At 37.0% G+C, this 20,976-nt stretch overlaps 1 protein-coding gene across 2 annotated transcripts in view; it reads right to left on the bottom strand.

Moving 5' to 3' along the window:
• FGF12 (fibroblast growth factor 12) overlaps positions 1 to 20,976 on the bottom strand; it is a gene marked incomplete at its 5' end in the record, with an annotated part of 571,869 nt that overhangs the window by 229,795 nt on the left and 321,098 nt on the right. The gene's annotated exons all lie outside the window — the stretch shown is intronic.

Raw genomic sequence — 20,976 nt, 5'->3', positions numbered from 1 at the left:
GTTAAGGACCTGACAAAGGATTGGGGATTGTGGTAAGGTTGTCTGACTGTTTTAGAAAGATTTAAGCCTGCTGAATTGAAAACAACAAGAATCCAAGAGAAAGAGGAATTAAAGGTAAAGTATCCTTCCTATGAAGGTGGAAGGGGATGCAATTTAAAACACAGGAGATTGGTCTCAGCTAGAAGAAAAAACAACTTCATTGTAACAGAAGAAAAGAAGGAGAGAACAGATGTCAATTAGCTTATTCAGATGCAAAAGCTCCCAAATATGGCAGTTCCCCTTTATAGCAGGTAATTCTCATTCAAGTTTTCCAGAACATAAATGAAAATTCTGGGGGGCAGGGGGGAAATATATATATATATATATATATATATATATATATATATATATATATATATACACACACACACACACACACACACACACTCCCTGATATCTCATAGAGTGTGTGTGTGTGTATATATATACACACACACACACTCTCTTAACTATACTGAGTATCTACTGAGTTATGACAAGTTTCCCAGGGATATCATTCAGAGCACCATCTGCATAGATAAACCTGGAAGACCCGTTACCTGTGTATTCCTATGGCAGGCTAGAAGAGCAAAAAGGGACTGGTCTAAGTGTCAGAAGAACTTGACTCTATTCCTAACTCTGTCACTCTCAGTTTGGGTAAGTCACTTACCTTCTCTGTTTTATAATGTCCTCATCTGTACCGAGTAGCAACAGGTGATAGATGATAGATGATTGATGGATAGATAGATAGAGAGATAGATAGATAGATTCAGAGAAGAAGGAAGAAGAAATGGCTTTTCAGGAAGCATGTGCAAAGACACAGATATGAAAGGGCTTGTCATGCTTAATGAATTTCATTGTGACTATGCCAGTGAGTTCCTACAACAGCCTGAACACTGTGTACTGGGGTTGTATGTAAAGTGTCAAGTATCTCATTACCACGGGGCTCCTTCTGTTACTATTTACTTTTATATTATGGCATACTAATAACGTATTCCATATTTGTGTAGCAATTTTATATATATACATATACAAACATATTCCTATTTGTTCCATGAAATACACTTTTAAGGTAGGTATTATTCAATTCCACCTCTAATATTTGTGGGACCCAGGGCAACAGAATAAATGGTGACCCACATACCCTATGTTTAATATTTAAATTTGTAAATCAAGGTAACTAGCCATATAATAAAACGTTTGGTTTTGCTATTTGAAAATTATACCTTCCTAATGACCCAGAAGTAGCCCAGGGTTGAACTTAAATTCTTTGGACTCCACAGAATCTTCTGTCAAACAGGGCAGCACTGGAAGAACATGCCACTCGTCTCAAAGCTCAGACCTTCTAGGGTTCCAGATCCTCAGAATGTGGTACAGAATGAGGAAGCATGGGCTCTAGGTGGACATAAACACTTAGTCCTTTGGACTCCTTGCTCCTGGAGGAAGGCCAGAATGGAGTCCAGAACAAAGGCCCTCTCTCTGAGAATTAGAAGATTCATTAGTATTCGTACTATATTACTTTATCATGAAGGTAACTGGGGCTCAGAAAAGTGAGATAACTAACTATTACCTAACCCATCACTAGTATATGGTAAGCTTTCAATATGGTCTGAATAAATGGAGAATAAATGACACACACCTAGTTAGTGACATTGTCTGAAGACAAACCCAGTTTCCCTCTCTCCAGAGCTAATTCTTTTGTTCCAAGCTGATCTAAATACATATTGCTATGTGGGTTTCTCATGATTCTGGATACTCTTTTTGATAGTTTATGTACTCACACACTGTGCTAATGTCTAAGTACACACATGCTTATGCGTGCTCATGTGCACGCACGTGCAAACACACACAAACACACAATATGCTAGCTGCAGGCTTCCTCGGGACTATATCTTAAATATGGTTTGTGGCAATTACTGTTTAAAACCAATTTCGTTATTTAATTTTTTCCCTACACAAATTTCATCAGTCATAAGTTCTGACTGATTTATGATTCAGGGATGTAACACTTACACATCTCACCCTCCAAAACAACATTTAAATCTTATCAAAAATTATTTTCTCATTTTCTTAAACTTACTGTAGAAATAAAGTCTTATCATCCACTGAAATGCAGAAAAAAATGAATTTGAAAGTTAAAGGAAGGCCCTGATATTGTCATTATTCAAGTGATTTATGTAATTTTTCTTTTTTCTTCTTTTCCTTCTACATCTACAGCAATGCATGAAGAGAAACAAAGAAGTATGTAAAGAACACAAATTGAAAATGACCAATTGGGTGGGTGCAAAAATAAAACTATTTCTGATCTACCCAACAAAGAGGTCACTGGGAGAGACAATCTTGTGTAATAGAAAGAACACTGGAATTAATGTCAAAAGCTGAGGGACAAAAAGAAACTAAAAGCTATTGAACACTTACCACGTTCCAGGCAAAGGGTGAGTACCTTTCTATACTTTATTGTCTTCCATAAGGTTGACACTAACCTGCCTGGTACTCCCTTATCCCTAAACACTGCAGACAGTTGTAGTAGCTACTTACATGGCATCACGGAATTCTGTAACAATAACATGAATAACAATGAGATGATCATAAAAAAGGGGCAAATGTTAGAAGGGATCTGCACTGTGTTTGAGAAAGAATGTAGGGAAACGTCCAGAGTGTTCCTGTCTCAGACGTAGGTGCCTGCACTGCAAATTCAAGGATCGAAATCAGATCCCATTATTGTCAGTGAATCAGAACGTGTCCTGGTGTGCCTGCCTGTGGGAAAGCCCTACAGAGAAGCTGGTGAATATTTTATGATGAAATCTCAGAGGAGGAACTCGAATGACACCTCATAGTTGTCCCTTTTGTGATTTCACAGAAGAGAAGTGACAAGTGTAAGACCAGTTAGGAGTCACTCAGAAGCTTCGAATTTTAAGGCACTGTAAGTATATTTAACCATTTTGTTAGACGATTAGACATCCAAGTATGTTTCCTTTTCGGGTTTGGAGAAGGAAAATGACTTATTAATAAAACTAATTCAGAAAGCCTAGTTCTGTTTGAATAATCTTTGATAAATTTTTAAATATAGATTTTATTTTATGTCTTACCTCATTCTTTCATTAATTTATGATCCTTATTTTCAATAAGTAACAAAAGAGAAATGGAATAACTTTAAAGTTTGATTGTAGCTACTCTTAATTGAAGTAATTAAAAGTACATAAAATATAAGTGTTTATGAAAATAAGCAAAGACAAAACAATCTAAATCAGTGTCATGGAATCTCAACTACAGAAAAGGAATTGTTATACTGGAGGGCTTCAGAGTTATACTGCATTTTACTTAAAATATGTGAAGTTATAGAAACTGACATATATTAGATATTTTGTTTGTTTGGTTTTTGTCTAGTGAAATATAATGATATGCCAGATATTGTGCTAGATTTTGTGGGGCTACAATCAGAAATCACATACTAAAAAGAATTCAATCTATAATATTATGGGAGATATATGACTTACAAATACATAAATTCAATACAGTGATAAATAGAATGACTTGGAGATAAAGGGAGTATAGAAGGAAAAACAAAAATTTTTAATTAATACCATTTGTTTCTTAATCAAAGCCTTCAAAACTTTGTTTTTCATATATTTTACCTTTTTGAAAGCAACTTGCTATATGTTGCCAATTGTGAAATACTATAAATAAGTAGTCATTTGGAAAATACAGTTTTAAAATTCAATTTTTTAAAAAAATTAAACATATGAAAAAGAAGAAAAAATAAATAAAAACTTTTATTCATATCTTAGGAAATATAAAGCAGTGTCAACTTTTTTTCATTTATTTCCTGATACTGATGTCTGTGGTACCCAATTATTGAAAAAGGAAGTCAAAAAATAAGAAGGAAACAAAGCTAATCAAGAAAATAATAAAATAAGGTAATGTTATAATGAAACAGGATTGAATGGCTAACAAATGTGAAAAGACTTAATTTAATAATATCTAGTCCACAGTTTTCCCCTGAAATCTGGGACCATCTGGACTGACCACTTCCTCAAGGGGAAGGTTGGGAACCACTTACATATATTTTAATGTTATCCCTTCAGCCTGAGCACTTCCTCTCTTTTAATTCTATATTTTGAAAAGGCAACTGAGCATTCCTAGCTCTTAGATTGATTACATAAAGTGAAAAGAAAAAGAAAACAAAACTTTAGATCAATTCTACTCTATTTTGATTCTAACTAAAATCGATGTTAAATCTTTACTTGACACAAGAGGTTAATAAATAGGCATTCTCTTAAAAGTGTACTATGTAGAAGCTCCACATTTCAAAATGCATTTTTTCTATGACAGGTTAAAAACCAGGGGTGTCAAGTACAAGCTACAATTAACTACATGATGGCAGAAAATTCAACACAAGGAACAAATGATGAAATAAATATTATATGTCTGATTAAAATCATCATCCATAATATCTGGGCAATAAAAAGAACCACCTACACTTAAACATCACATTCTAAGGTTCTCATTTCAATTTTAAATATTAATCTAAACCAAGATGGGTGCTAGGGTAACCCAGGAATATAAAGAAAGAGCTCTCATAGGCTGACTCATAATCATTGACTTGGTTGCCTTAGTTTATGAAAAACACTCAAATGTCCATGAGTTTTCCTTCCACAGAACACATTCAAATTGACTGTTCAGATTGCAAGCTGAGTGGAAAATATCAAAATGGAGGGATTGGGGAGAGAGCCTTTTGTGCTGTGTACTTTCGAGTATCAATAACTGCTGGGAAATGCAGACACAGGGTTTCCCATCTCTATTCCTTTGTTCATGTGCTTATCACCCACATTTATTCCTATTGAAATCTTTCTAATCTTCCTTGGCCTGGCGCATATGCCACACTCAAAGTACAGGGGCTGTGGATAAATGCACTAAGAGGAAGATAAAGAGATTGACAACAAGATCTCAGACAATCATAGCAATGTTCAGTCCATTTAAAGGTGCTTTTGTAAGCAACTGGGAAATTTCACAAAGGTTTTTATGGGGAAGTAATGTGATATTAAGGATGTTTTTTAAAAATTCTGTTCAGACTGACTAAGGATTCAGGAAAAGGGAGATTAACAACATTCAGGTTAATAAATAGGTATTCTCTCAAAAGTGTATTAAGTATAAGGTCTACCTTTCAAAATGCATTAGAACTGCAGGTTATTAAAAAAAAAAAAAAAAACCCTGAATCTTGGCAGTGACAAGAGAGATGGAGAAAAGATAATATGGAACAAAGATTATCAGTTTACCTGATGTTAGTAACTGTACCTGATTCATCTTACTTTCCTCAGTTCCCAGAAAGTCCTCAGTTAGTGCCTGACAAATAAATGAAGTTAAAGAAAAACAACAACAAAAAACTTTGCAGAGATCAAATCAATGAGGTTGGTGATTGGATATGACAATAGAGATGAGTCAAAGATAAGAGGGGTTCCCAACTTGGCAGACAAGAAGGTTGGTGTCAGGAAACTGCTAATATTTGCTAAGTGCATACTAGCTATCATAAAGAATGTCATTCACTGAGATGGGAAACTCAAGACACAAAGCAGACTGGGATCTGGGGGATGATAATAATTAAATTCAAAATGAAGAAGGTTGCATTTGAGTTAGCAGTGGAACCACATGGAAGTAAACAGCATGTTACTGGAAATTTGGATGAGGAACTCAGATGTCAACCTGAGTCAGAAATATACAGGAGACAGGTGAAGTCAATAAAGGTGACTTCACCCAAGGAGAAAAAACAAACTAACAACAACAACAACAAAAAAAAAAAATCAGGAACACCTCTATTAAGGACATCGTTCAGCAAACACTAATATTCACCAAGATAACGCTGGTCTCATGGACTCTCTGTCAACAGGTTCAAAGTCTAGCAGAAGAACAAAAACTATAAAAATAATTTGAAGAAAGTGTTATGAGTATTATGACTAATGTATCTACAGAGGAAATGGGTGCATAAAGGAGAAGATGGAGAATTTTACCCGGGAAATAGGTCTGAATGATGCATGGGGCTTGCATGAGCACAAGGAGACCCAAAAGAGCCACTGTCTTGGGACTCATAAAATGTGCATCTCTTCATTACATTGGTGCACAGACTGTAACATTGAAATTGTGAACAAGATATGGTCAGAATTCTTAAAATTAAACACAATAAGGCCTTTGAGCATATAGCTTACATGCTGGGAGAACTACCCGTGAAAGTGTCTGAATCAATTCAGATGAGGTCTAGACCAACTGGAGGCTTAATTTAGAATGCAGGCAAAAAACACTTTTGAAAATCCTAAGAGTTTGGTTAACACAAAAAAATAATAAAGTCCCTACTGTGAAATTATAAAGTTCTTTTCTCAAAGCACATTATAAATAGCAGTTGCAAGAACAGTTAACCAAATATTACTGTGCAGAGGGATAGAGTGACCGCCTAAAGCCCTCACAGAAATTCTAATCCAGACTGAGTGTATTTTACTCTGGGTTTATCAGACCAAACCTGGATTATGATGTTGATTCCAAGCAATACCCTCTACAACAATATTGATAAATATCTTTGGAGCTTATCCAGAGGCAGGTAATCCAGAGGCAGGAGCTTATCCAGAGGCAGGTAATCAGGTTTATCAACACACCTACTATATGTCATGCAATTTCAGGTGCTATAAATCCTAAACGTGACCTTGTATTAGACTTCAAATTCAAGGAACAGGCCAAACTTATTTTTCGTAAAATAACATGATCAATGGTTCAAAAGATAAAACTGAATTTCCCCTATGTATATTGTAACCATACTGCATAGATAAAGAATTGGGAAAAACTAAAGAAGAAACAAGTCAAATACCAATAATACCCATGAGGACAGATGAGATGGGTGACATACATAAATGAAAATCACAGAAATGCAACAATCTCAGTTTAGGCAATATTTTAATTACACCCTTCTTTTCTAAATCTTATATTTTTACCACTAATGAGCACAATTAAATTGCACCAACTCTCCATATTATAAATGTGATGATTGCTAAGACTATGTCAAGTCTGATATTCAGTAAATGTTGGTTTCTTCCTTAATTGATGAAGTCTTGGTAGAAATATATCAAAAAGGTATGTCTTAAAGTCTGAGAAATCTAAAAACTTGATAATTAAGGCATGACTTTTCTCTCTACTATCATTCCTATTCCAATGGCACATTTCCACTGCTTAATTTAAAACTGTCATGGAATATGATGTTTCACATTAGCTTATTCAGAAATCAGTCTTCAACTTGCACTCAGTATCACATAGTCCCTTTTGCTGTTCATTTTTTATTTTTATCTTCTCTTTGAAGCTGCACTAGTAAATAAATAAATGTCATCTACATTAGAGCAAAATCTAGTTCCACCATCTTATTAAATCCCTTCAGTGCTGAAGTCCAAATCTATGTAATAATCTATCTTGAATGCCCAGTGAAATGCAAAAACTAAAATAATACAAAGAAAATTTAGAAATACAGTCAATTTGTGTTCAATTAAATTAGTGGATCTAAGTACAAATAAAGAATATGGAGGAGAGCAATTAAACAAAAATATAGGTATTAATTTTTTGCTACTCCCTTAATATACATGTCAAGTCTTCTGGAATTTCATGTTCAACATATCATTAAGCTATTTTCTAACATCTGACATACCCCCTGTAAGAATTAACACCAGAAATACACATCAAGAATGATAAAGCTGAAAGGGATCTCAGAAACCACCTGATACAACGCCTTTATTCTGAAAATGAGGAAGCTAAGCTGAAGAGAAGAAAAAAAAGCTTCCCCAAGGTCAAAAAGTCCAATGCTATTTTTATGATACTGTTGCCTTAGACTGAATCAAAGGCCTCTTTTATTCATATCTTCTTAAGAAAAAGGCTGGGTTTCAAACCCAGCAAAAGAATAAATACAGAGGACTGCAGCATACACAGAAGACTTACTTAATGTGCTATCAATAGCTTTAAGAGTAAAAGAAAAGAAGAAAAGCCAATGAGGTAAGAAAGAGTTGACAGAAAGAAGCTTTTTCATTAGACCCAATCAATACTGTATTCCCCCATCACTTAGAGCTTCACCAAGGAAAGTGAAACCAGAGTGAATATGTTCCCTCAAGATTATTTAACACTAAAATGGCTTGTTGGTCTCAACTGTAAATGTAAGGACCAGGCATGCCTGAATTTGAAATCAATGGCAAAGGTTATTTCTCATTAACCCAATGTTAAGAAACCAAAGCCAGTCAAAATAGAAACGGGCCCTGTTCCAAAGTGGTTACACCACCCACTTCCCCTCCATTTCTGGAGCAAAGAGATAACTTAATATAAAGATGCTCTCTTTTTTAGCATTTCCATAGAAACTCCCCCTTTATAAGTAGTTACCCTGCTGAGAAAGAAGAAAGTATATACTGAGTGAAACAAGGGTGGCAGCTGAGAGGTGGGTTGGGAGGAAGGGAAGACGTAAGTGCTAAGTATTTATCTAATAGCTATACACCAAATGAAAATGGATTAATGATATTTTTGTATTTTAATATTGAACAAAAGGAAATTAATATTATCTTAAAATACTAATTCCTTTTCTTGCTCAGCATTTTCACATTTGTGCAGAAATTCTCTTGAAACCTGACTAGTACTGATGCCATGAGCACACTAGTCACCAGCAGAATTCATTTCATTTGGATGAGTTATTTCTGACCACCTACTATGGAGATAGCATTGAAATGATAGTGTCCTTTTCCTACAGGAACTCATACTCCAAAGGCAGAGACAGGTACTTACGCAGTAATTATAAGACAAGACAGACTGAACTACAGACGACAATACAGGTGTAAAGCCAAGTGAAGGGGCAGGCAGTGATTCATTCGACCTGGAAGGATCTGAGAAGATCTGGCATAAGAGATGGGAGTTGGGCTGGACTGCCGCAGGGTGGGAAAATGTGGGGCAATGTCTGAGTAAGGGAAAAACAGGTATGGAAATTATCAGCATGCCTTGTGGGGAAACCAACTATAAATTATGGAACTGAAATGGTCAGATGCTGTAAATGTTCTATGTATACAACAAGGCTGGGGTTGGCTAGAGCACTGTGGGAGGAGAGGTAGAGAAAGAACCTTGATTATTCAGCATATTCATGTTGATAATATATATAATCAAACAGCATGCTCTCAGCCAGGTCTTGAGCCCACGTATATTTTTAAAAGACAAATTGTAGTGATTTTTTTAAAATTAAGAAATTATTATTTTTCTTGAAATTTAGACATTACAGGAGAAACTGTCCAGAAGAACACAGCAAAACTACAACTTGGAACGCAGTAATACAAATCGGGCCAGAGTTAACAGAATTATAGATTGCCCTACAGGAAAAGAACAGGTACTTCTTCATTATTGCCATATCCTATTCCCAAGCACATGACAAAACAGCTATTCAATAGGTGTCTGACAATATAACTTGACTATAGATATTTAAAAGCAACTACCCACATTTAAATTGCTCAAAACAAAAAAGCAGATGGATAATCTTGCTACCATCAGTGGGCAATGTCCCACAGGAGACAGCTATGGTGTAGCAGTAAGGCACAGGCTTATGTTTATAGGCTTAGTTTCTGTGTTTGCTCTGCCTTTCATAGTTATATGACCTAATTTACCACTTCAGGGGCTCACTTCCCTCCTCCATAAGGTGGGTGGTTGTAATGAGCGCTGATGTTTTTTAACACAAACCCAACAACACTTTAAATCACATACCCCACTAGGTGGATCTCCCAAGGCTGATGTCACAGTTACTCATTCTCAAGTGCAGACGTGTAATAATAGCATGAGACAAAAGCTTCAGACTGAATGTGGTTGCATAACATGATAAAGAGAACAGACAGGACTGTGCTTTAGGTGAAAGTAACAGGACCCAAGGATCCTCCATCTTCAGGTTTCCAACCAAAATGGTGGTCCCATTAGCAGAATCATGAGTGGAATTCGAACTCAAAAAGCCATATAGTAACCCAGAAATGCAGCCCAGCAAAACCTCAAAGAAGGGAATTATGTGGAAACACTAGGAAAAGCATGATTTCTAAGTGCATTTCCTTCTTCGTGCTGCTTTTCTCATGACCTGTAGGTGGAGAGGGAGGAGAGGCAACCTCTCAGGATACCAGAACATCAAGATGCTACCAACTATTGATACTTTCCTGAGCAAAAGCTACAGAGGAGAAGGGCCCTGGGGCCTATCAGAAGTCAGGTTCAGCAAGGAGGCAAACAGGAACCCTCTCCACTATTCTGAAGGGAAAGTAAATTTCCAGTCTCTCAGAGCGGTATCCCACAAGAAGAAGACTTCAGAGGAAACTTGGGTTTCTATCAACGTGACTTCCTTTCTAGAATCCTGATCTTCAGAATCATCACCTCATTTGCCACTTATGTTTAACTTCATGGCTACACGCTGGTTACAAAAATCCTCTGCAGTCCTCCCTGAAGTAATAAAGCATGACGATGACACTGCTTTAACTCTCTCCATCATGAGAAACTTGGGCTTCCTTGGAATTTGAGATTCTGCTTATTTTTCATCATTTTTTTTATTAATTACAGACACTGACCAATCTTTTCTAGCCTCTTTAGGTGATTTTAGGTGGCTATCCTGTCTTAAAGTCTTCTCCCCAACATAATATTACATTTGGTATGGATAATATAATAATATGTGGACAGCTCAGCTAGAGCTATTTATCTAAAATCAGAATCTGACACTTATTCTACCCAGGCAATTTGACTACAGATTCCTACTTTTGGTACTTATTTAAATTTTGCCCCCATTCTTAATTATTTGAGGAGTATTATCTGACTCTAGGGCACTGTGGAGGTGACCTGGGTCATCTTTTGAATTCCCAAAATTAAAACAAAACATTAAAGTCACCAGTAATAATAAAAAATGCATCTTCTGGAAATTTTTCTTTTTTCTTTTTATAATAATTTATATAAGCTTACAGATTTTCTCTCCTCAATCTCATTCACACTTCATTTTAATCCCCCTTTTTACCTTAGGTTTAAAAAATGTCTAAAATGCTGCAGTACACTGGATTTAATTCCTAATTTTTTAAGGCCTAAATTGGAGTCAAAAGAAATAAAGACTGATATTTTAGGCAAAGAGATGTTTAATAGCACATTTCAGGTAATTAAACCATGGGATGTAGTTAGGAATGTTCTAAACAGCACACTAGGAAAATAGTTTTTAATATTTCCTGTGTAAGTAGGAAACAGGGAACAGATGAGTATTTCATGTCATGGGTCACGGTCATGAGTGTACCTCCTGGGAGGAGGGGAGCTATTTAATGACTTTTCAAGCTAAAAAGCCTCTTAGATATCCTTTAATATAGTACCACTGTTTTGCAAAGAAAGACACTGAGGCCCATTTCCAGTGCTGGCAGAGTGAAAAGAAAAGTCGACTAGGAAAATCAAACCTGAGTTCAAACCCAGAATTTACTTCTCACTAGCCTCGTGAACTTGAGAAGCCCCAGGCTTGCTATACCTCATCATCCTTATGTAAGAACTGGAGATACTAACTTCAGAATCCCTTTTCCTTTGAGGCTTGCTGTAAAGGTAAGGTTCAAGGAGTAGGTGTGTCATTTACTCATTTATTTAACAGTGATCAAAGAACTGCAGTGACACAGGCAAGATGCTAGTGCTGAGAATCTAGCAATGAACATGTCATGGTCCCATCCTTAGGAGCTCACATGCTGGTCAGGAAGATGAAGCACATAAACACATCATATAATGTGGCTCAGGTTTTGGACAACCATTAAACACTGGAAAGACTCAACAATAAACAAAACGAAGGGACCATCATTATAATTAAAATTAGTGTGCACAGTTTCTAGGCCTCATAAATGTATTCTAAAGGGATTAATGAATAAAATAATTATTCTTGTTTCAGGGTCACAAGGTATGAAGTGATGGGACTTGAACAGGTTGGTTATTCTCAACCTTGGCTGCACATCAGAATCTCCTTGGAGGTTCAAAACAAACAAACAAGCAAAACCGATAACTGATGTCTGGACCCCAGAGTAGATACAAGAAATCGGATTTTCTGGTTGTGTGGCATTAGCACATTATAAAAGCTCCCAGGTGATTTCACTTTCAGCTAGGCTGAGAACCACTGGCCTGTATAATATCTAAGCTCTAACGTTTCGTGATTTGACTACTGATTTATTTGTCCCATATTATTTTCTAGGAAACTAGGTTTGGTCTTAGACCTTAGGGTTTCTCTAATGACCTCTGAAAAGTCATTAAGAAAAGGCTGTACACACTTAAATTCCAGTGAAGGGGCATTAACAGAAGTATGATTAGAAGCAGGGAGCCTGGGGGTGTATAAGTACCACAAACTAATCAAATGACTAACAACAGGTGGACAAATAAGGAGGACATTACAAAGTTTGTCTTGTCAAAGGCACTTAATTATGCAAAAACCACTGAACTTGGCCCAAACTCATGTATGAAATCCACCTAGGTGCCACACATATAAAAGCCATATTCAAAATATATTCACAACTAAACTAGGTCAAATATCTTTAGAAGTTTGTTAGACACAAAATATTTTGTTTCAATTTTAAAGGACTAGAAATACTATTAAGGTTTTCTACTTTCCTCAATATTTTTCTCTGCCTAAAATACATTTGCTTATAGGATTACCCTTCCAAGGTAGTAGCCATAAATCAATGGAGGAGGAGAAGTTCCCTAAAGAGTTCAGAGTAAGGTTATGATAGCCTTACACAGAGGGGTATTTAGGATCTTCATCATACTGTAAAACTATTAACCAATAAATAATACCATTACCCAACTTTTCACCTTAGCATTCCACAGTGTTTTGTAGTTTGGGAATGATACATATTATCTGACACATACCAACCTGCTTCTCCCCTAGTTGTCCTCCATCTCAGCAAAGGCACCACTCATTATTGAACTGTTTAGGCAGGAATCATCCAGGCAACTTATGCTCTCTTGGCCCATACCTGCCTATTATCAGGCTCAGGTCATTCTACCTCCACCTACTCTTTTCACATCCATGACCACTGCCATAATGTTCTGTGTCAACATCATCTATACCTAGACTAGTGGTTCTCAAACTTTTGGCTCTCAGGACACTTTTACAGTCTTAAAAATTACTGAATACCCCAAAGAGCTTTTGTTTATGTGGCGTATATTCCAATATTTACCATGTTTATAAATTACAACAAATGTTTTCAAATATTTATTAAAAATAACAATAAGCCCATCAGATGTTAATATAAATAGGTGTTTTAATGAAACCTGACTATATTTTCCAAAACAAACAAAATGAGTGAACAAGTAGTTTATGTGCTTTCCAATGTCTTTAATGTCTGCCTTAATACAAATCAGCTGGGTTCTCAAATCTGTCTCTGCATTTAATCTCTTGTGAGATGTTGTGGCTTTAGTGTCTAAAGATAACCTGGCCTTACACGGATACATGGTTTAAAAGGGAGGAAAATTTTAATAGCCTTTTCAGGTGATTGCGGATATATCATCTAGTCTCTGGAAGATTCCGTTGGACACTTGTGACAGAATGAGTGAAAAAAGATGAATAATTAGTATTATTAGGAAATATCATTATGAAAATCGTTTTAAACTTGTAGACCCACTGAAAGGTCTCCAAGGAGCTTCCAGGGCCTGCGTACCGCACTTTGAGAACTGCTGGCCCAGACTGCTGCCCTGGCCTCCTTATGATTCCTTAGCTTCCACTCTGGCTCCCCTACAATCCACTCTCCTCTCCAAAGCCAGAGTGTCCATTTAAATATGCAAGCCACGGGCTTCCCTGGTGGCGCAGTGGTTGAGAGTCCGCCTGCCGATGCAGGGGACACAGGCTCGTGCCCCGATCCGGGAAGATCCCACATGCCGCGGAGCGGCTAGGCCCGTGAGCCATGGCCTCTGAGCCTGCGCGTCCAGAGCCTGTGCTCCGCAACGGGCGAGGCCACAACAGTGAGAGGCCCGCGTGCCGTAAAAAAAAAAAAAAAAAAAAAAAAATATGCAAGCCACATTATATCACCACCTACTTCTGACTCTCTTTGGACTCTAGATTAAAATATGCAACCTCTCTGAGGGTCTCCAAGGCCCTGCACAACTCAGCCCTGCCAAGCTTTCCAACATCACTTGGACCCCTTGCTCCCGTCACTCCAGTTACACTTCAACTTCTTCAAAAGCACCGAACTCCCTCTCACCTCAGTCTCATGCAAGCTATCCTCCTCTGCTTTGAACATTCTTCTATCCTTTTCTGCCTGCCTCACCCTTCAGAACTCAGCCTACATGATTCTTCCTCAGAGAGATGTTTCCTGAACAAATGCTAGAGATAGTATTTTCATTTTACAAATCAGCAAACTGAGGCTCAAAGTATTAAGAAACTTGCCTAATGTTCTCACAAATAATATCTCCAGAATTTGGATTCAGATCCCACACCAACGTCCATGAACTTAATCACTCTGCTACACAGTCGCTTAAACAGTAACTGTAAAAAAATTTTAAAATTAAAAAAAATTTTTTTTTTGTAAAGGCTAAATCCTACAGGGCTCTCCTGACCTTGTTATTAACCTCTTTACTTCTGAAAACATCTGAAGCAGTTGTTTATGTTTATAGTCAAGAAAGTCTTCCCCTCTGGACCCAAGTCTCCCAGTGGGTCCTTAGGTGTCCCAGGTGACACCCCTGACATCTCCGAGGCTCCCGCATGCAGAGAGGGACATCCCAGCCAGGAGCCTGGGAACAGCACATGACAACACAGCCACAGGACTGCTTCTGCAGTACTGGCCTGCAGACCTCCAGCAGCCTTCCCACTTCACTCCTCCTCCTCACTAGAGATCCTCCCTGGGGGCTCCAGATCATACCCAGAGCAAAGTAACATGACCCTCCACATTTCCTTGAACTGTTCATCGGATTTTCCCCAACTGGAGTGTCCCAGCTTCAAATCACATTGAGTTCTTCAGATTCAGCCTCCTTAGCTCGAGGTGGTGGGAGATAAATACAGATGATCCGCAGGGTGCGGGCTGGGGTTTCTAAAACAGTTTAGCCACTTCCTGACTCCATAAACCTGAACAAGTCTGTCTGCTACTTTGAAGCTTAATTATCTTATTTCAAAGATGGGGCTAACTATGTCAGTGGATCGTTATGAAGAATAAAAGGGGCAGAAGTTGTGAAGAAACTCCGTAAATCCTGACGTTATACAGTCAAGGAAGTTATCATTAAAAATTATCATATATGATTAATTTAGAGACATTTTGCATCTAAGGCCCCTCCCTCTCACAGATGCTTAGAAAGTGGCCTCAGAACCAGAGCCCTTTTTTTTTTTTAACTTTTTATCTTTTTAATTAATTTTTATTGGAGTATAGTTGCTGTACGATGTTGTGTTAGTTTCTGCTGTACAGCAAAGTGAATCAGCTGTACGTATTCATATCAATATATCCCCTCTTTTTTGGATTTCCTCCCCATTTAGGTCACCGCAGAGCACTGAGTAGAGTTCTCTGTGTTTTACAGTAGGTTCTCATTAGTTATCTATTTTATATATATTAGTGTATACATGTCAATCCCAATCTCCCAATTCATCCCACCACAACCCTGCTCCGGTATCCATACGTCGTTCTCTAGGTCTGTGTCTCTATGTCTGTCAGAGCCCTTTAGATGTGCTGCATTTCTCTTTGGACAACAAGTAAAGCTCTGTAGCTTGATGGGTAGGCCATCAGGTAGAATCCAAAATGTAGTATATTAACTTGTCTCCTATGTCTAATGAGACTGTTTATGAGAGTTCTCGTAAAATGTATAATAATTTTAGAAAGAAGTCATAGCGAATATACATTATGACAAAGTACTCAAGAAAGAGACAAGAAAAGACTAATTACTATTAACAAATTTTTCAAACCAAATCAACACTGTAATATCTATGTAAAAATATGCTCTCAACAAGACTAAAAGCAATAGTTTTTGGCTAGTAAGCCCAGTACTTTCTATAATTGTATGAGACAAAGCTTTAGTTTCTAAAGATCTTCTAAAATATTCCTATTGCTTCCTCAAATACAGACTGCCTCATTTCCTACAAATTGTTTTTCTAAGTCTGTTCAAGAACATCAACTTCATTAAAACTTAAAGACTTAATCCTGAGTTATGGCTTGATCAGATCTCTGTGGGATGAAAGAAATCAAGAGATCACAGTACCTGCTATTTTAAAACGATCTTACAATGGAAACATAATTTGTTGATGAGAATGCACTGCTGTAGAGAAAACAGGATTAAAAAAACACATACAAAATATCAGTTTAAACCCTAGGGTGGGTTTCTAAAGAGAAAAGCCTGGGTTTTTTTTAACAAGACATTAAGCCAAATATCATTTAATTAGGCTGATTTTGTAGTTCAGATATGAGTCATACTTTTAAAGGAGAAAATACAATAAAACTACTTGCTATAAATGTAAAATATCACCTGTCATGTGAATGTATTCTTGATCTATATATTGACCAGAATTATTTCAATTTATAAAAATCTAATTCATATTCCATAAATTACATGATTAAGCATTTCTCCTTTTTTGTCAGTTTTCTTCTTGAAGTTTCTATTTTCTGTGATGCTTCCCTCATCAACATCAAAGGATATATTTGATAGTAAAATTTGGAATGAGTATGCTATTAAATACTATACATCTACCAAAACAAGTCAGAAAAATGCTAAAATATTTTGAGTAACCTCAATTTTTATAACAGAAACCAGGATTCAGAAACAAGTAGAAACAGGGGCTCAGAAAAATGACAAATGAAAATCAACAAAATTTAGTAAAATTGTAATAACTTCTTTGATTTATTTTATCCAGTCGGTATAAATATACTACATCATTCTTTAAGAGGGAGGTAATATAAAACCAAAAACTTAAGTTATGAAAAACATCTAATGTTTTTTAGGTGAGGATTTTTCCTGATTACTTCTGTTTTTTTAATGCTCTGGTTTGAGGGAAGGAATTAAATTATATAGAAAAATAATAAAATCACAAAATCACTTAAAATACATAGATTTAGGCTTATCTAACAACTCTGTACTTTCCAGAGAGGCTCTCATTTGAAAACTCAAAGAGTGATACGAATGACCTCCAAGGTTCCTGGCTGCTCCAAAATTCAAAGATTCTATAAACACCTTTCCCTTCCTGATGGTGAATGCTATCCATTACCTGCAGCAACTCCTGAGTCAAAACATAAATAATTCTGGAGTCAATCATTTGTACAGATGTTTCTATTCAAAAGTAAAACAAATATTGGAAATAAATAAGCCATGTAATTCACGTGGATGTGCTAATAGCTTAGATATGGCAAATTAAGTGGTATCAACATTTAAGCAAGTATTCCAGCAGGTCTGGCTCATACAGGTATTTCACATATAAATAATTATTCAAGTAATAATGACCATAGGAATGCTCCTTTCTTTATTAGAAAGTCCACAAACAGAACTGTTCTAAAGGCTTTTTTATGGTTCAGTGCCTTAGGGCAACGTGCCAGTTCAAGGTCTCCAACATTTCATTTCTAAAGAGCTACAGCCCGCACAGTGCCTAAGGGGTTAACTATTCCTGCACTGTCTGTATGTCTTCACTGTTGGATTTACTTTTATAATGCAGGCTGCTATAAGATGGTCACTTTATTTTTTTTTAATTTATTTTATTCAAGTAGAGTTGATTTACAATGTTGTGTTAATTTCTGCTGTACAGCAAGGTGATTGTTATACACATATTATACATTTTTTTAATATTCTTTTCCATTATTCAGTATCACAGGATATTGAAAATAGTTCCCTGTGCTATACAGTAGGACCTTGTTGTTTATCCATCCTACATATAATAGTTTGCATAGGATGGTCATTTTAGAATCCCAATTGCCTATGTCTCCTTCTACCCATAACCTCCTCTATGAGACCGTATTCCTGTTCTAATTACAAAATAATAATGATAACAATCCCTAATGGTAAAAATAAATAACACAAAAAATTATTTCCATTCTCTGACAGAGGACACCCGGTTCATCATACCACTTTTTTTCTGTGTTGTGTTGTGAAGTGCACAGGCAAGAAGAATCAACTGGATCAAGTTCTAGCCCCAATCTTTCCACAATCTAGCTGTGCAATCTTGTATAAACCACCAACTTGCTATGGCTCAAGGATTTCTTATCTTAGGAAGGATTTTGCTACACAATCCCAGTGTAAGCCATCACTGTGCTCCAGGGAGGGCATTCACAAAGCATCTGAGGTGCCCTGTGGTCCTGGAACTGCACAACAGGAGGTCTTGCCCTGCCAATTCTCACATTTTCATAATGCAATATCATGATTTTGAAATCTGAGATCTTTACTGTGTAATTTCAGTGTTCCCTCTGTGTTTATGAGGTTTCAACATGATATGTATCAGGACTTGGTGAGCTAAGACAAGGATTAAGAGACACTCAATGTGTCAGCCCTGAAATCAGAAATACAACTGTGGCCTTTCCCATCCAATACCTGACTTAGCTTCACTGTTTCTGGCTCTCTCCCCTGGCAAGTCTGGTCCATGGAACTTGTGTCTCGACAGAAACTCAGAGTGGAAATTCTTTATCAGTACAAGTTATTCCACTTTACCATTTGTGACTCAGTTTGTAGTTCACAGAATATAGCTTAGAAAGGCTAGTGAGTTCAAGGATAACTCAAATATTAAGTGAACATAACATCAAAGTGCTTGTAAAACAGATTTGCTCAGATAGTTTTTTTTCCTTTTGGTGTTTAGCAACTTTCTCCCAATCCAACTAAAGAATCCTCTCTGGAATTGAGATGTGGAAGGTGCTATATCTCTCTATATAGGCTCATCCCCTACTACATGAATCATAGTCACTGACAGCAAATCAACAGGTTAATTGTTTGGCTTTGTTAGTAACAATAACAGGACACTATCATCTTCTCCAAAAGCTTTGCTGCACCCTACACTCCCATGTTTCTAAGCTAAGCTTCATAACAAACTGAAGTCCACGGTGGACAGAAACATGTGTGCTGCCTTTGCACTGGGCATGTCTTAACAGGTCCTGTCACCTCTCTGCCAGATTATTACTGTGACACTTAAGCTAAAGGAATTCACCAGTCATGATCTCTTTACAGAAATGTACACCAAGTGGATGAAAAAGAGGGAAAGATTAAATGAACATTGAAAAGAACAATAAACTCAGCAATTCCCTCAAATTCTCTATTTTCTAATGAGATGCTAAGGAAAAGGTCACAGGAAGCAATTTCCTTATGCAAAATTAAGCCATGCATATCACTCATCTCCAAATCAACTTCAACAAAGATCAGTCAAGTTTATCTTATCCATTCACAAAAACAATCTACCTATCATCTTGATGACCTTGTTTGTAACTGAGGAGGCTGAGTAGGATCTATTCACAAACATTATTATCCCAACTAGAGTGCAAGAACATACTTCAGAGACTGAGATATAAGAGTCACATGGAATTCAGAGCCTTGAAGTCCCTTGCAGACCACATAAGCCCTGAGAGAAAATGGCCCCCAAATGATCCTTGCACAACAATACAAGGGATTTGACTTCCCCCTAATATGAATTATTTACTGTGCAGAGATAACTCTAGTATTTTGCATACATCTTCCCTTTATAAAATGAACAGGCCATATTAATTGAATATAAAATAATAGGCTTTACTGGCTCCTGCCTTCAGATCATAATTATTTTTGTTTACTCCTGAAATTTACTATTTCATCAACATCACGGAATAAGAAAATGAGCCCACTAGGGAGTGAATAACGTCATGAAAACTTAATGGAAAAATGAGATGAGATGGCTTTTTCATAAGGCTTAATCCCAAATTTCTAAATTAATTCTGAGCCCCACTTGTCCAGACTTTCCAAGTGTTTTCTTCACCCAATGACCCTAACCCATATGCTTCATTCCTGGAACCCAGGAGAACATCACAGTCAGAGTTGCAAAGATGCTAACCTAAACTAGTCAACTGATCACAGAGCAAGCTTTCTCTCGAGACAGTATTTCCTTTCAGTTGTCCACAGTAAGGGTAGATCATCTGCAGATTGCAAATGACCCGGTGGGCCACACCCAGAGGATCAATAAAGTCTGATGGAAGCACAGACCTTAGAAATTCTGCTTTCATTCTCTCCAGGTAGCCTGGCTTAAAATGGGAATAATCACTCTGAAATTTTGAGGTATCCAATTTCCCTTTGTAAACAGAGACACATCAAAGACCAACCATTTGAATTTAGGGCCAAAGAAGAGAATCAGCTTCAGAAAGGCCAGGCCTAGAAGATCTCTGATAAGTCTAAAGTTTTCTTTGCACTCCCTGAGACCAAACTGCAGATACTACATTGTTCCCATAATGTCCCAAGAGTAAGTGTGAGTGTGCAAAGGATGGGAGGAATAGGACAGAAAAGTTAATGAGCAGAGCCATTGGAAACAACGAGAGTAATGGGAGGAAGAGAATAGGAAAAGGAGGTCTGTGTAAAAGGAAGTGAAAGGGCACGGGTAAAAATGGGGAGGTGAGAAATTGATCAGAATGTGAGAAAGAATGGACATGATGTGTTGCTAGAGAAAGATTTAGAAAAAGACAGTAAATTTAAGTTCATCTGGTGTCTACTAAGCGTCTATTATGTGTTAAGAATTGTGCTAAGTGTTATGAGAGATATAGGGAGGAAGGTTTATTTATATTTAGGTCCTCAGTAGGCAGATTAAACACTGGCTGGATGGATGGATGGACGGATGAAGGGATGGATGAGAAAGAGAGAGTGAGGGAGAATGAGGTGGTCACTGCCCTCAAGGACTCTACAAGCTTTATGGGACCAGGAGCATCTATATATGTAACTCTCATCCTAGTCAAACCGTGGTTTCATCAAGTATAAAGTGTTTTCCTGAATATGGGACAAGGCGCTATTAACTAACAGAGAGCGACCGAAAGATGTCTGAAC

This window comes from Mesoplodon mirus (assembly GCF_964341445.2).
Source record: "Mesoplodon mirus genome assembly, chromosome: 6".
Taxonomy (NCBI): domain Eukaryota; kingdom Metazoa; phylum Chordata; class Mammalia; order Artiodactyla; family Ziphiidae; genus Mesoplodon; species Mesoplodon mirus.
This window is presented reverse-complemented; position numbering and strand designations above follow the sequence as displayed.